Source organism: Candoia aspera, chromosome 3 (genome assembly GCF_035149785.1).
Source record: "Candoia aspera isolate rCanAsp1 chromosome 3, rCanAsp1.hap2, whole genome shotgun sequence".
Classification (NCBI taxonomy): domain Eukaryota; kingdom Metazoa; phylum Chordata; class Lepidosauria; order Squamata; family Boidae; genus Candoia; species Candoia aspera.
This window is the reverse complement of record NC_086155.1, coordinates 78,282,519-78,299,491: the sequence shown is the minus strand read 5'-3', so window position 1 is coordinate 78,299,491 and position 16,973 is coordinate 78,282,519.

The window sequence follows — 16,973 nt, the reverse complement described above, 5'->3', positions numbered from 1 at the left end:
TATATCTGGAAGATATGGTTTGTCTAGACCTATTTTAGCCTTGCTTCAGGCCCAGGTTAAGACATAGAAACCTTGATTGATGACCTTCATAGGAAAAGGGACAGGATGTGCTACCCCATTGATTTTTCCAGCTTTCTCAGTGATGTATGGCAACACCAATCACAAAATCTTGTTGGATCAACTTGATGGGTTTATATTGGTAATTTTCTCACACTAATTCTGTTGTTACTCGCAAGGCCTCTATGGTGAATAGCACTAAAGTTGCTCAGGATGCTAACAAAGGAGGGATGGAATAAAATTGGAACAATAGAAGAGAATATGTGTATAGTAGCTTAGGGTTGAACTGTAGAGTTTTTGGTGCTCTCTGAGCTTGGTTATTTGCTTGCGGACCTTTCATTACCCAACTAGGTAACATCATCATTCAAAAGAGACAATAACAAGCCTAGGAAGGAAGCAAAAAGACCAGAACACATCCCCTCCAGCAACCAACCCTCTGATAAGCAAGGAACAACACCAGACAAACAATCAGGCAGAAAACAATATTCTAATCAGGGAACCAAGGAGGAAACCAGACTCCCACCAAAACTGGCAGAGCAAGCTAGTATATATAAAGAGGAAGCAAATCCTACACTCACTCGTACTGATGATATGCTTGGTTGTCTACAAGCAAACAACCAAGCTTAGAGAATACCAAGAAATCCACAGAATCGGAACAATATTTTGGTTCATGATTTTCATGTTTTTCCTTCAGGGATAAAGATTTCTATTGTGTTGAATCTGTTATGAAGAGTGGGGGGATGCTTCTGCTGAAAGAAAAGCAAATAGCATAGAATAAGATACCAAGTGGTTTCTCCTGGCATGCAGTTCCTAAAAATATTGAAAATTGTTTTTGACCTCTGTCATATCATTAGTCACTGCAGGAAAAAAAGTTTAATGAGACCAACACAGATAAAGAAAAGGAGTTATCAAAAGGCAAGAAACATTAAATGTTTCAGTGGATCAAAAAGCAATTGTGCCCTAATATAGGGAGTCAAATATCACTTTTCCTTTTCCTCTTTTAATTTCTCTTTTGCTTAATTTTTAGATTATCTGTTGACCTTACTGCTCTGTCAAACAAGTTCCATTTGCATTTTTTGCATGGATATTTAGCCCCTGAACAGCATGGACTGAAATTAATTTTTTCAGTTCCCTGAACTTTATAAAATCTTAGTTGTGTTTTATTTATCTTTTAGCATTTTCCTCATAGGTCTTTCATGGTTTGAGGGTCTTGTTGAAGTGTTTTGGATCAATTCTTTCCAAGGTTCATTCACCTACCTGCCTGTCAAATTTATAATGCTTAATTTCTTTCCTCTGTTTATTATGTCACCCTGCAAAATAGTTGGACATATATAAGGAATTGGAATTAATTAGTCTGACCGATGGAAGGTTATATGGAGCTTACAACAGATATTTCAATAATATTGGTACTAACTTTTTTATTATAAATTTTTGGATGCGATAACTATTTAATTGGTAACTTGTTTTTCTATTAGTTAAGTTGGAATTAACTCTGTACCTAATAGAATTTTCATGTTAACAGCTGACCTTGGTTTGTGCATATAACTTTCTTTTCATTTCCCTTCTCATTCCTCAAAAATAAATTGTGGTAATTTATTTTCATTCACTGTGTACTGTTTAATGTAACTGGTCACATTTAAAAAGTTGGTTATAGGTTACATTCCTGCTTTGAGCTATTAAGTGCAATTTTTAAAGATGACACCCTTCTGGATAGCCTAAGATTTTCAGTAACTGGTTTTCAGTGAGCTTTTATGCCACCCAAGAAACAGTGACATAGTCTGCCTACATTCCTCAGTTCAAAGCGACTAATGGCATAGATGGCTGCTGTGGGGATTAGTGGTTTCACCCAGCTTTCTGTTTGGCTTCCCTCCCCCAATAACTTCACAGCTGGTTCTCTGCATTGCCTTTGAAGGCAATCTGGGATCTGGTGCAACTAACCTGTCATTTAATGACAGCCAGGAAATTTTTGGTTCTGATCCCACCAGCGGTAATTTATTTTATTATTTGGACTCTAGATGTTTTACAGTAAATAAATAAATAATATAACTTATCAGTGTAATAGAGCTGATTCCTGCATTGATGGTTCTGGAATCAAGTCCAAAAGGCTCTCCAGAAAATTCAGGACTTTATAATTTTCTGGAAAGCCATAAACAGAGGGACCATCCTTGCCTCAGAGGAGAACTAGAGTGTGATGATCCTGGGTAAGGTCTTCTCATTCAAAGTATCAAGCCTGCAGATCCCTATCCTTCAGAAAGTATTGGTGGCTGCCACACTCTTGGGTTTTAACAAGGTATAAAAATATTATTGGTTTCTTACATTTCTATAAACAAATTTTAAGTGTTTTGCTTATATTGTGTTATCATCCTGGACTCCTTTCAGAAGAACAGCAGCATATAAATAAAATTAATAATATTCTCAGTGAGATTACTTGAAAGCAGCTAATAATGCTTTCCTCCATTAATACTTTATATCTTTCATCATAGCTGGAGAAAAATAATCAAGACTGCATTCTCTAACCTATCAAGTTAGTTCTGAATTTTATTTCTGTCTTTTAGGGTATTAGCTATCCTACCCAATTATAGCAGTTTTGACAGGCAATCCTTGGAGCAATCATCTTAAAATTGATTATGTATAAGACACTGATTGCTAGGTTATAGAGCAGGGCTACAGAAATGTAGGTCTTGTGCATGTTTTGTGCATTGATGTTTATAGACATCTATCAGTACCAACATTTTTACCTGCCATAAATGTTATATTCACCAATTACAACTGTTGAAGATTTTTTAGCATCAATTAGCTGAACCTAGCAGTTTGAAAACATGCAAATGTGAGTAGATTAATAGGTACCGCTTCGGCGGGCAGGTAATGGCGTTCCGTTTAGTCATGCCGGCCACATGACCACAGAAGTGTCTACGGACAAACGCCGGCTCTTTGGCTTTGAAACGGAGATGAGCACCGCCCCCTAGAGTCGGACACGACTGGACTTAATGTCAAGGGAAACCTTTACCTTTACTATGGAATCCTATAATTTGGAACCAAAAAGCAAGTTCATACAACAGACACATGTGCCAATGGAATTGCCATTCAAATACATTTCTGATCACCTCTGCTTCAGTGTTGAAAGCAAATAAAAACCCACTAATGGCATATGTTCTTAAAAAATCAATAATATTTGTTTGTGGATTCGAAATGCTAATTTTTATTTTTGGAAATTATAGCATAGAATCAGCAGCAAAAACAAAAGCTGGTGAAGAAATTGATGAATGAGTCTTCCATTCTGTTAAATTCCTATAAATGCTAGATTTTATATATGTATTGTTTATATTATAAGGAGGTGTAATAAAACTTAGGTAGCCATCAGACATGTGAATCAATGCCCAGAACTCTCAGAAATGGTCGTGCTGGTTGGGAAATGTCCCAAAGATGTGTAAGGGAAGGCCTCTAAATCCTATGGTTGCCTGCATATGGGGAGAGTATTCTGATAGAATCAAATATTCCTGAGAGTGATTCCAGAAAATGATTGAATGTACCTTAAGATATATGTACTATACAGAGCACCATGTGGATTTTCTCATTTATATGAAGATTTGCCAGATGGTGCTTTATAACCATGGAACCCATGCTTGTTTGTGCCTACTAACCTTTCAGAATTTCTGCTTCATTTTTAGAGATTTTTAAAAAAAATTTAAAATGGAATGCTGCAGAGCACGGTACCATAGCTTCATATATAATCTGTATTTTCCTAAATGATCTGGGCTACACATAGACCCTAGATTGATTCTTTAAAAAAATGCATTGGTGAATGGTTTCAGTCCCAGTGCTCTGTTTGGAAGTCTGCCAATCTGACTATAAAATAAGAGTCTACTACAGGTAGTCCTCACTTAACAGCCATTTGTTTAGTGACTGTTTGGACTTACAACAGTGCTGAAAAAAATGACTTATGACCGGTTCTCACACTTAAGACCGTGGCAGCATCCCTGCAGTCATGAGATCGTGATTTGGGTGCTTGGCAACCAGTTCACATTTATGACCTTCATGTGGTCACATGATCACCATTTTCGACCTTCCCAGACAGTTTCTGGCAAGCAAAATCAATTGGGAACTGCATGATTCACTTAATGACCATGTGGTTTGCTTAACAGCCACAGCGATTTGCTTAAAGGCCACCAGAAAAAAGGTGGTAAAATTGGGTTGGATTTGCTTAGTGACCACTGTGCTTAACAACCGAAATTCTGGGTCCAATTGTCATTGTTAAGCAAGGACTCCCTGTAAACAGAGAGTATAGACAGCCTCTGGGGAGTGAAGGATGGACAGCTTTTGGGTAATGTGTTTTTTGATGGTCACAACTACCCACCATTTGGGCATGCTATCCACACCATGATCTCAAAATTTCCAATATTCTCACTGGCTAAAAGATGGGGAAATCCTGATCTACGCTGTACAAACATATTGAGAATAATCCACCAAACAATATTTCAGCTGGTTTCTAAAAAGAACTGCTAAGTAGCGGGGCATTGTTCCAATGACTGTATACATTAGAAGAGGGTGTATCTTTACCATACTTTTGTTAAACATCTCTTATGCTTCTGCCAACTTTCTTTAACAATCCCTATTTTCATCAAGATAATTACACAATGATAGTATGTTCTATATTTTCAAATGAAAACATATGGCTATGCCAAAAGAAAAAGGATACAAACAGGCTATGGATTACTAATTACACATTTTCTATTTCTATGATTTCTTGGTATTGATTTACTCTGTACAATTCCCTTATAAATGTAGTTGCACTGCTGGTGACATAGAAAGGACGGCCATGTATAAGATTTGGCAAATCCTAAATTTAGGAATAAAATGAGCTAATTTAGAAAGAATTGGGAGATGTCCCATTTGAAGCATGCTTTGCACAAAGTGGAAAGAGAGAGGCACAGATAACAGTAGATAAGATACAAGAAGTTGTACATACATTTCTCCATAAGCTACTGTATAACGTAAACTTCACAGTGGGAAAGAAGAAGGGAAGGAAATATAGTCTTTGATTGGCAGTTATCTTCTATTCTCAATGAATGAATTAACCAGGGATCTCTAATAACTAAGATTTGGGAGACTCTCCAAATCTCACAGGTATTAGGCATGGAGAAGTCATTAATTCCCAAAAAGTGGCCAGAAAAGGCTAACAATCATTTTTGGAGAACAAAACTCACCGCCTTTCCCAAATGGGATCTGCAGACATATGTTGCTGCTGTGGTTTTAAAGTACTTTTTCCATAATGTAGCCTCATGCACTCCTGTCCAATCTGGTTAGTGCACTTGACTTCATTACAGGCTAACTCCAGCACATTGTTGGCTATTTTGCAGAGGAAGCAATGCCCTCTCAACTGAGTCGGTGGTTATTCTGATCTTCTAGAGCTACTGTTATCAGGAACATTATACTGTAATGGGACAGTAGTAATAGCACTTGCCTTGGGAACAGAATGCTGTTTTCAAAACACATTAGAATGAATGAATGAATGAATGAATGAATGAATGAATGAATGAATGAATGATCTTTCATATTCTAGATAATTTTCCCTGGGCTTTCATTCAGTTTTTATACACTTGTTTGCTTCCTTGTTTAATAAGTTCATCACTGCACGGTTTCATCATTTTTCCAGTAGCAAGTACCAGGCACGTCAAAGACACAAATCTCTGATACCAGCATTAAAGAATTACAGACACTGTATGTGGGAGATGGCAATCCTTATGGAAGATTCTGCACTGAGGGGGAGATATGGCATAGTTTGTCACTTTCCATCAGAACTGATCACACCTTGTATATGTCTCCCTCCAACATGCACATATCAAAGAAGATACTTAATGGAAAGAAGAGATCAGTTTTATCTTCTCCATGTCTTATTCCCAGTAAGATTTACATTCCCTCCACTAATTCCTTTAATGAATGGAGAAACAGTTTTATTTTATGCATCACACACGTAAAGTGCAGCTTCCTTTTCCCTCCCATGATACTTTAAGTAATATGCTACTACTGGATCAGAGATGGTGGGATCTCTCCAGTTTTTGATTCCTTGAGTAAGGGGGGACAGAAATGCAATAAAACCCTGAGATAACAAATGCATGAAAACTACTCTGTAATCTGCTTGTAGCTCTTTGACAATCCTACAATGAGTACTTTGCACTGAATCCAGAGAGAAGGGGCGGGAAATCAGACCTGGGATGCTGTTCATCACTGCAAGGTAATGATTGAAGAAAGCCACTAACAATCTTTTAGAGGATTTTAATAGTTTCTCTCATTATTTTCTTCACAGCAGGCTTGAGGGCAAACATTTAGCAGGAAAAATACTGAGGGTTAAATAGAAATAAAAAGTTATATTTTAAAATATACTTTTCTCCTGAGCTTTAGTCCAACCATTGATCTGCATACTTTTATGAAAACTTAAATGATGGGGTTTTTTTTCCAGTTTGGGAAAAGATTTCTGTATCCCTTATTTCATCTTTAACTCCTGAACCTACCATTATTAATAACTCACATATTTGTCTTTCAAATGTTAAATGATTGGAAGATGAAATGTGACTTGGCAATATTGTTCCCTTTATTATTAGAATTATGTTTCGGTTTCAAAGTAAGACCTTAACATTTCAGAGTTACAGTGTCACTGGAGGAGACCAGAAATGATCATTTTGTCTGATTACAATGAAGGTACTATATAGATATTTGTCTAGTGACGATAGAGGACACACATTAATTTTATTTATTTATTTATTATTCAAATTTAATTACCGTCCATCTCCCTCAAAAGAGGGGAGTGCACAATGTTGATTAATTAGCTCCACAACAGGGTCTTAGCCTAGGTGCAGATAGCTTTCTCAGGATAAGGGTTGTATCATAAATCATATATGAACTGTGACATCCTTCTAACCAAGTACCTAAGAAGTGATGAGGATTTATCTGTTAAACACTGGTTTAATACTATCCAAAAAGAAAAGAAAAAGAAAAAAGGAAAAGTTTCATTTAATGCAATAAGTGAAATTCGGTCTTACCAGTTCCCTAGAGTTTCCAGGTCATTATGTTGTAGTGACAATTAATGGTCCAACAGGCAACATTTCTTTGACAAACTATTAAACATGTACTTGAAATTATTCTGTCCCCTTAGCTTACTCTCTGATCTTCCCACTTTCTTCCTGCAAAAACCTCAACGCTTCCTCCCTCCTTGCTTTAAATGTTCTAAGTTTAGTTCTTCCCCAGAGCTATCCATAGTTCTCCATGTGACAATCACCTAGTTTCTCCTGAGGATGCTACTTTTTAACTGACTACAGCCTACCTGCCTTGGATATCCTGCATGCCATATGAACAGGCTCTCACTACTGTATCTCAAGTGCGGTGAATTTTCTTCAAAATCTCGTCTTGCTTGGTGACTCCTTTGTCCTATTCCAGCTGCTTTGTGGAATCTTATTTTTCCTCACTGGGGGTAATATCATCTTTGGAAGAGGCTACTATTTATTGCAAAAGTAGTATGGAGTTGCTTCATCCTCGTGGCCTCTGGGCTGCAGTCTCAGACTGGATCAAGAGCTTCCATGGCTGATGTTTGAGAGAAAAAGTGAAGAACTAGATATGAATTTCCATATCTGTTTTAATTTGACTCCTACCTTTCTTTTCTTCTGGGATCTTCTCTGGATCCTCTCCTTAAGATTTTAATCCCAGCCAAACTGACCCTTTTTCTTCACTGATGTTGCAAACTGAGCCACCGAATTGTCGGAGCTGCAGCACCAGTTTACTAATTAATGAGACAGGCTTCCATGCTATAGACATTGTAGAGTAGAGCTAGAATAATATTTGCTTCTTATGGCTTTACAGTGTTATGACAAGGAGATTGAAGTGTAGAAAAACTCTTTCTTCTCAACTTGATGCATTTCTTATGACAACTGAAGCCAAACCAGTTACTGTCCTTGGTTTCAGTCTTCCAGAACTGACATCCCCCATTAAGTCTCATCCAGAGAACAGCATTGCAGAAAAAATAAATAAACAAGCATGAACGCCAACAGTTTTGCCTTGGATTGATTGTTATTCAGTAAACAATCCTCTGGCATTTCATGCCCTTTGTATTGTACATTCTTAAACTGAGAAAACCTGAAAGATCCTATATCTGTTCTGGGTTTTGGAATTCTGTCCCAAAACATGGCACATCTTTTGAAACCTGATTTTAAATAGATATCCTCTTGAGAAGGACTTCTGTTTTGTAACTAAACATTGTGTGTATACTTTGCTTTTCCCACCTGAAAATGTCACAGGTAAGAATTTCCTCGAGATGTCAAAGTCATTACCAAAATAAACAGGAAATACTACTTTCCTAAAATTTTATTCTGTCAACATCATGTGCAATGATGGAGACATGTTCAGTTCCTCACTTCAAAATCCAAAGGTTCCTCATGAAGCTTTGGACTGAGGGCTCTTTACATCTTCCTATTTTCCTGTCTGATTGCTAAACCTTTTTATATTAACAGATGGCATTTTGAAGTCTGTGAAAATAAGTTCTTCATGGTACAACTCCTTTTCTTCTCCAGTGACTGAAGCAGCTTAAGAAAAAGCTGGAATCACAAACAAACAAACAATTTTCTTCAGCCAATATAGTTAATTAATCTAGCAATTACTAATAATTGCTGGAGTGAGTCATGTTTGTTGTCTTTTAAAGTATGTTTCTCTACCATCTGAGAAGTTATCCTGATGTGAAATTTTGGCTCTTCAATTTGCCGTTTTTTAACAGACCTCTTGGGTAAGGGCACACATATTTTAATTACTCTATATATAAGATAAGCACTATATTTTTTGCTAGATTATTGGCAGTGCCCTTTACTTTCCATTATAGTGCTTTTGTGCAAATTTATGATTAAAGGAAACAAAACGTCTTGCATTTGAGGAGGGAATAACATTCTCATGGTTTAGAATATTTCAGTAATTTTCTGTACTAACAGATCTCATAACTAGGAGGGGGGGATGAGAATTTGCCCCTTTAGAGACAAGTTGCCATTTCAGATAATTAAAAGAAATGAAGCACCAGTCCCTGTTATTTCCATATAAATATGGTCATTAAGAATTCATTTGCCAATTTCATTTCAAAGAGATTCATAACAGTAGGGTGGAATGGTTAAATGGTCATTTAAAATATTAATTTCTTTTTATTCTTGTAGAAATAATAATCATTAATGGATGTCTGCTATTCAGAGAGAAGGTTTATGACCTGAATGCAAGTAAATTGTATCCTACCAATATGTTTTCTTTAGAAAGTATCAGTCAGATATATTGTCTGTGTATGTGGAAAAGAGTCAAAAGGAGAGCCAGTTCCTTCTCTGAATGGAGAGGTACAGTGCAAAGGGCTTAGCCTGACAAGAAATGTGCTAGGAATTGTGCTGCAGAACAACCTAATTCAGTGCAGTTGATATGATGATTCCCCATGCATTTAATATTTTCCTCCTTTCAATAAAAGTAAGATTTATTCTTTGCAAGAAAAATAATTTGGCGGTAAAAACATTTGGGTGGGTTTTTGAGGACAATATCCAGGAGTGATAGCACTAGAACATCCAGCTGAGGATATCTCTGGAAGATCACCATTCTCTAACAGCATCAGTTTCAACTCATCCTTTGCCAGTTGCTAGATTCTTCCAGGAGCAAATTACTTAATATATAAAATGTGTATTGTAACATCTCTCCTTCCAGTTATTACATCTTTAAGATTAAGTGTATGTGATCCAGTAAAGATTAGGATCACAAACATACAGTGGGGATGCCTAATCCTTTCTTCCAAGCCCTTTTTTCACACATGTACAAATCTAAAACAGCATTCAGACATAAATTTAAACTGAGATCTAACGCAAGCCTTCCTGAAAACAAAGTCCATCACATGGTAAGATGCAGACATGATATCTAATATTTGACAAATCTAAAGACAGGTAATTTGGCATTGTTGCATCTACCCAGAATATGCAATGGATCACTTCTGACTGGCAAACTTTAGGTGATGGATAACTTATTTGTTGCTGGTGGCTGGCACTATATACTGTGATCAGTGGTGATCACTGGTGAACCATTTACCATGTCTACCATTTTTATGGTGCATATCAAAAAGTAACACTATGACACATGCATTTTAGTTAATGAAAATGGTGGGCCATTGTAATGGTATATGGGAATGACCTCAGGAGATGGGGGGAAGAGATGCTGCCTAGGGAACAATCAAATAAGAGAGGGCACAGCCTGCAGCTGCATAATGGACAGAGAAAGGAACTCAGAAAGGAACCTCCCTAACTTATCAGGCTGTAAAAGAGATTTCAGGAGATCTGTACTTTCAGACTTGCGAGATTCTGTTAATGTAGCCTTACAATAAAGTAGAATTGGCCCATCTGATCGTGTTTCCTGTCTGGTCTACCTAGGAAGGCTGACAGCCATTGCCAGACACATATCAGTTAGAGGGCCCACACTCTGCAAGAGTGGTAGTTACTTACTTCTGGCAGCAACCTCTAGCAAACATGTTGTACACTAATGAAAACATTGGCTGCTTGGACTGGTTCAGTAGAAATACCACAGTGTGACTTATTGAGGGTGAAATCAATAAATAAAAATGCAATCGTGGTCTCCCCCACTGAGCAAAAATGTGATCATTCATTCCATCTGCCCATTTCTTCGTAAGCAGAATGGCTGCAGCTGGGTTGCTGTCCCAGATCTTTTCCATTAGAGGTTTATTTAGATCAAAGCAACTCTTTATGCCAGAGTCTTCCTATTAGAAGTCTCCAAAAGGACAACTTCTCTAGAGTAAATGTTTGAAGGAGAGCAACCAGACATTGTCATTCAGTCTTGGTTGGATGGCTGAGTATAAACTGAGAACAGACCCCTGAGTGGGCCTAAATTTTTAATTCCAAAAGAAAGCCAAGTATTCAATGTGGCATCACATTGGGCTTGGATCTACAACTCCGTTATCATTTGCATGCTTCTGTGCTCTTAATTCTAATGACCTTTTGTTTTATTAAAAAGGTTTCTTTAGCTAGAGGGGATGCCTTAGTGATCAAAGTGTATCGTTGGAAACATATTAACTCCCTGTGTTCAGAGCTAAGTTCCCAGTTTGTCACCCTGAAACAATGAGCATTATGAATCTGTCTTATATATTTACCAGCCTTTTTCCTTTTTGCCAGCTGCTTCCATATGTGAGAGATGAGTGTATTTTGAGCCTAGTGCACTGTTCCCATATAACTTTCTCTAACTCGGTATTTTGAACTTCAGTTCCCATAATGCTCAGCCAAACTGGAGCTGCATGATTGGAGAACACTGGAGACACTGGAATGCCAGTACATGGTAACCTATGCTGCTCAGTAATGTCAACCTTCCTTTTGCCATTCAACAGAAATACATGGCAGGCCAACTGTCAAGGCAAGAAAGAGGGTGACAGCATACAAGCATTTGGCTGGTTATACCAACTGCTGCGCTAAGTTTTTATTTTGCATTTTTCCAATCAAGCAAAAGAATTTGTGTTTGGTTTTTCTTTCCAAAGACAGAGAAAAAAATAGTGGCATCCTTGTGCATGGGACAAGGTTCTTGTGTGAGTGTCCAGGTTTCACTGAACAACCATCTCTCAACAGTCTCCTTGGCTTCCCACGACCCACTTAAACCTCAAGGGAAGAGAGCAAGAAAGAAAAATCATGTCATGGTTGTGGTTGTGGTGGTTGTTTTCATTTGCATCCAGCAGCCTGGGTATCCAAAGAAGCTGAAGAGCAATTGATTGATATTTAACTCAAGGGGGAAAGCCAACTGTCCATTTGCTACTTTGCAACAGGAAAATCTGCTCAAAACTTGCAAAGGAAAAAATGACTGAAGCACCCTGAGAACTAGGCAGAGAAATCACTCCAGAAGAAAACTTTCAGGAAGCTAAAAGGTTTTGGCATAATCATACTTGCAGCTGAAAAGAATGCACAATAATAGCAAGGAAGGTGGGCTGTCAGGATCATTCAAAAAACATATAACACAACCAACCACAGGGCTTATTCTTTGTGCTACCCAGGCTAATCCTTTTCCCTGTTGCCTGTGTCAGAAATAAATAATTCTTTGTGCAAAGAGTTCCCAAAGAAAGAAAGTTATGAGCTATTGTCCCCCTCTAAATAGACTTGGAAAATATTTTAATGTTTATACGAATGAGCTGATTCAAGTAAGTCATCACAGTTTGAATTCCAATATTATGAGAACAAAACTGACATGACTTGTGTGGCAGTTTCACATGCTAGAGAAATGTATTGTTGTTCTAGAGTTAGAATAATGTGAGGGAATAATCAGAAAATTGATCCCTTATGTTCCGAGCAATTCTGCAGCCTTCACCAAGCCTAGATCTTAGTTATAAAGAAATGAATGATTATTTATTCAGCTAATAGAAAGATAAATTGGATTTCAATTTATAAAAGAGAAAAATTAGCTTTTTGCTAGGATTAAATAGAAACAGCCTTGGCTAAAGTGCCTTTCCAAATGCTCTGAGTGTTGTTCACTTATTGAATGCAATCCACATTTCTTCTCAAACAAGTGCTTCTGTTTGCATTTCTAGCAAGCAAGTATTGTTGCTGCTGGGAAAATATAGTTCTTTCCTGAACAAACCAGTAAAATTCTTCCCTGATGTAGTTAAACTCTGTTCTTGAATGTGCTTGTAGAAAAACATGACACTTATTGGATAATGCATATTGGGAAGAGTCCTGGACTGGGGCAAGATGTCTCCAGTTTTTTGTTTTTGTTTTGTTTTTGTTTTGTTTTTGTTTTGTTTTGATCTACCATGCTACTGGCAGCAGTTTTTCAGAATTCGGCATTGTGGGATATATGTCCATTAAGATTAATTGAGCCAGGCAGTGATACTATTGGGCTTGAAGAGACCTGAGGAAGATACACATACACACATTTATTTTTCATCTCTCCCTTCCTCTTCTTTCTTTCTCTCCATTTTGTCCTCTCTGCTAAAATTGCAGATACGCTGGCAATTTCACTCTTGCCTTCAACATGTAAAAGAGTTACGGTACGCTGCACAGTAAAGCTGCCATTTCACTTTGCATTGTTGATTTTACAAAGGACTGCTTGGGAGTAGTAGGGCCCTCTCCTGTATTTCCTTTTAAAATGCCTGCAGCAGAATTAGGATGCTGTTCACAATGTGAAACATGTGCGCAGTCATAGATGCACAGATAACTTAAGACCAGGAGCAATTAACCAGCATGATTTCATTCTTCTAGGAAAACCTTCCGAACCTAGGAGTTGGGGTTTTCTTGATCCCCTGACGAGCTCTCCTGGCTTTTTGGCACTTTGACTGCTTCCCAAGTTGGAGCTTATATTGAGTCTTCAACTCTGATAGACCTAGATAGGCCTGTTCTTCATGAATTTATTAAGATCCCATTTAAAGCCATCTAAGTTAGCAGCTGAGAGCCACTTTGATGTAGTGGTCAAGGCACCAGGCTAGAAACCAGGAAACCATGAGTTCTAGTCCCACCTTCAGAACAAAGCCAGCTGGGTGACCTTGGGTCAGTCACTTACTCTCAGCCCTAGGAAGGAGGTAATACAAACCACTCCTGAGAAACCTTGCCAAGAAAACTGCAGGGACTTGTCCAGGCAGTCTCCAAGAATCAGACACAACAGATTAAAAAAAAAAAAAAGTGGCAATCACAACTTCTTGTGGTAATGAATTTGAAGAAGTGCTTTCTTTGGTCTGTTTTAAATCTCTTTAAATCAGCTTCATTGGATGACCCCTGGTCCAAGTATTTTGAGAGGAGGAGAAAAACCTTTCTAATTTCTCCATGGCATGTGCCATTTTATTCACCTCATATCACCACTCAGTCACCTTTCTCCAAGCCTCTTGGATTTAGATTCCAAATCCTTCTCATCTTTCCTTGAAAGGAATGTGTTTCGGCCCCCTGATCATTTTGGTTGCTCTCTTCTTTACCTTTTCCAGCTCTATTGTATATGTCTTTTTTCCCCCCATATGTGTTGACAAGAATTGTACACAGTATTCCAAAAGGGTATCAAGCTCTCCATGGTGGCTGGCTTGGAGTTAAAAGGAGATATTACTCTTAAGTTAAATTATATTAGAAGATGAGAAGACAGCGAACTATGAGAAACAGCTGCAGGCAGAAGGAAAAAAGGCAGCTGGGAGGCTTGCTTGCTGCAATCTTGTCAAGCCATGCTATGTATGGAAATAGAAAAGGAGCCATTTTATACAGGAAAGCACCAAGGAAAATGGGGCACAGTCTCTAAACCTGCTCACCATTACAATAATATTCTACACAGTGGTGATGGGAGAGTGCCCTGCACTTTGCTCAAGACTGCAGACAGGTTCACAGGGGTCAAGAGAGGTTGGTTATCCTACATAGATCTGTTCTATGACAGAAGAACTAATGGTAATGGAGAAACAGCCAGAAAGTAGGAGTGCCTGTGGAATGGGGTCAAAAATGTCCAAATGGCAGCATGCAATTACAGCCATCTTTGTGACTTTTTGATTACACACACAGACTCCCCAGCCAGGGAGAGAAAAAAAAAAGCTTTTTCTATTCTCACTTAACTTGATTGTACAGCTGGCCCTGGAAGACAGGACTGAGTTCAGTAACCCCCTCAGGAGGGCAGGTGTGGGACATATTTATAGTCTGCTTGTTTATAGCAACCATCAAAGTAACTATGACTCCCCAGATAATTTTGTGGAGGGTGAGACAAACTCTTAAAGTTAGCCTCCATCCTGTGTTCCTCTACTACTACATCTATTTCCTAAGCAGAAAGCACCACCATAGTCATCTTCAAGAATACTATCCTGTACTCCTCAACAGATTTCTGAAAGAACTGCTCTGATCCAAGAACATTCAAAATTTCTGCTATCAGTTGTTCTTGCATTTAATTGCACCACCAAGTCATAGTGTGTTTCAATAGTCTTAGAGACTTTGACTGACAGGACTCCAATTGTGCATTGCTAGGACACTCCTGGCTTCATGGCAGAATACAAGAGCAGTAAGGATTGCCTCAAACTTATCTACAGGTCATGTGGACTCAGTTCCGAAGAAACTCATTATGTCTGAATATGGGTTCTGCAGTTCCAAAACTCTTCCCAGGTATGAAATCCTGTTTACTGGTTATCCAAAATTCACTTACATGCATCTATATAGCTCTCTATACAAAGAGCTATATAGTTTAATAATGTAGAACTATAGCAATATACTATAGCAGTATAATAATATACTCTGTTATTAGAATATAAGAATATCCTTGCTGGATCATCTTAAGGCTACTTGTAGTCCAACATATTGTATCCAACAGTGACAAAATTAATTTTTCTGGGAAACCCACAGGCAGGACACACACATACACACATAGACATTTAAATAAATAAATATGGCATTCTTTCACACATAGGCTTTTCATTTCACAGTGCTCTGATTTTACACATACTTGGCATAACCTCACACTGCCAGAATGTTTTGACAAAGCAATGATGGATGATTAAAAACAGGCTGATTCTCATTTTATAGAGAAACTGTTTAACAATGGAATGCTGTGCACCTTTAAAGCTTCTATGGAAAGCATATTTAGGGAAAAGGAATGTTAGCACATGAACTGTAAATAGCACACTAGATGCCTTTTCCTGAAACAAATGTATAGCTTTGTTGTCATATCATGAACTGTAAAAAGCAAATGAATGAAGTTCATCAGCCATGTTGAATGGAATGTCCGTGGTAATACATGATTCTGCTATGGACAAAGATGTGAACTTCACTGGGTTGTTATTGTGGAAAAAAAAGAAGGAGAGATCATTAAGAGCTATTCCTCACAACTTGCTAATCATGAATCAGCAACTATATGGAGAGGGCATGGAAGGATGACATAATCATATTGATTTGCTATCCCATCTTTATTTTGTACAACTCAAGGTGGTATACACAGTATAATGCTCCCTCATCCCATTTCCCCCACAATTGAAGAGTATAGATCGATTGACCTGAGACAAAGGAAGTGACCCAAAGTCACCCAGCCATCTTGGTCTCCCAATTGTGACTCACAAAAGAGGCAACCTGTAGACCTATTTACCTGTTTAACTTCTAAAGCAGTATCTCCAACTTGTTCCAGCACAAGCTGTGTCACATGATCTATCTGCCACAGTTCATGTGAAGGTTAGGTTGGGGTGGGGGATGTCCTGCTCCTACTGGCCACCTGAGGCTGCTGAGGACACACACCCCTTGTACTGACAGAGAAATGGGAGTGGTCTTATAGAATCCAAATTAGTTTCTTATGGTCTTTCAGATGAGTACCTCCTTACTTTGGATTACTATAAGGCTAGACATGTACTGCTCCAGAGGATGAAGGATACTGAGTATCAGTTCAATGTCAGTAGGAATCCATACATCAGAAGAACCTGGATCCCAAGGGGACCCAGTGTGCCAGCCAAATATCTGACATCTCTCATTTTTCCTAGGTTGAGGAAGGAGGTTATGCCAGACATGGCATAACATTTCAGACATTCACTTTCTTGCTGGGTAGATACTCAAAAATTCCCTCACTTGAACAGATTTGCCCACATGGTTCAGGAGAAATCGAAACCAGCTCTCATGTACTGTTGTACTGTAATTTTTGTAGAGATCTAAGAAACCCATTCATTTCACTTATCTTGCAACAACATCTCAGAGACAAAGTTTTTATTTTCTTAGGCCAAATATTGTGGTCAAATTTTCCATGGCAGCTGTTAAGACATGTCATCTAATATGGGATCCCTGATTACCATATATTTATTTGTTTGTACATGCTCTTATATCTTATTGTGTATGGCTCCCTGATTGCAATAAGGATAGGATGTATGATACTCTAATTGAAGGGCATGTTAAGGAGATTAACTGCTGGCTAAGCAACCCAGAGTTTTTATTTAAAGAAAATTGACA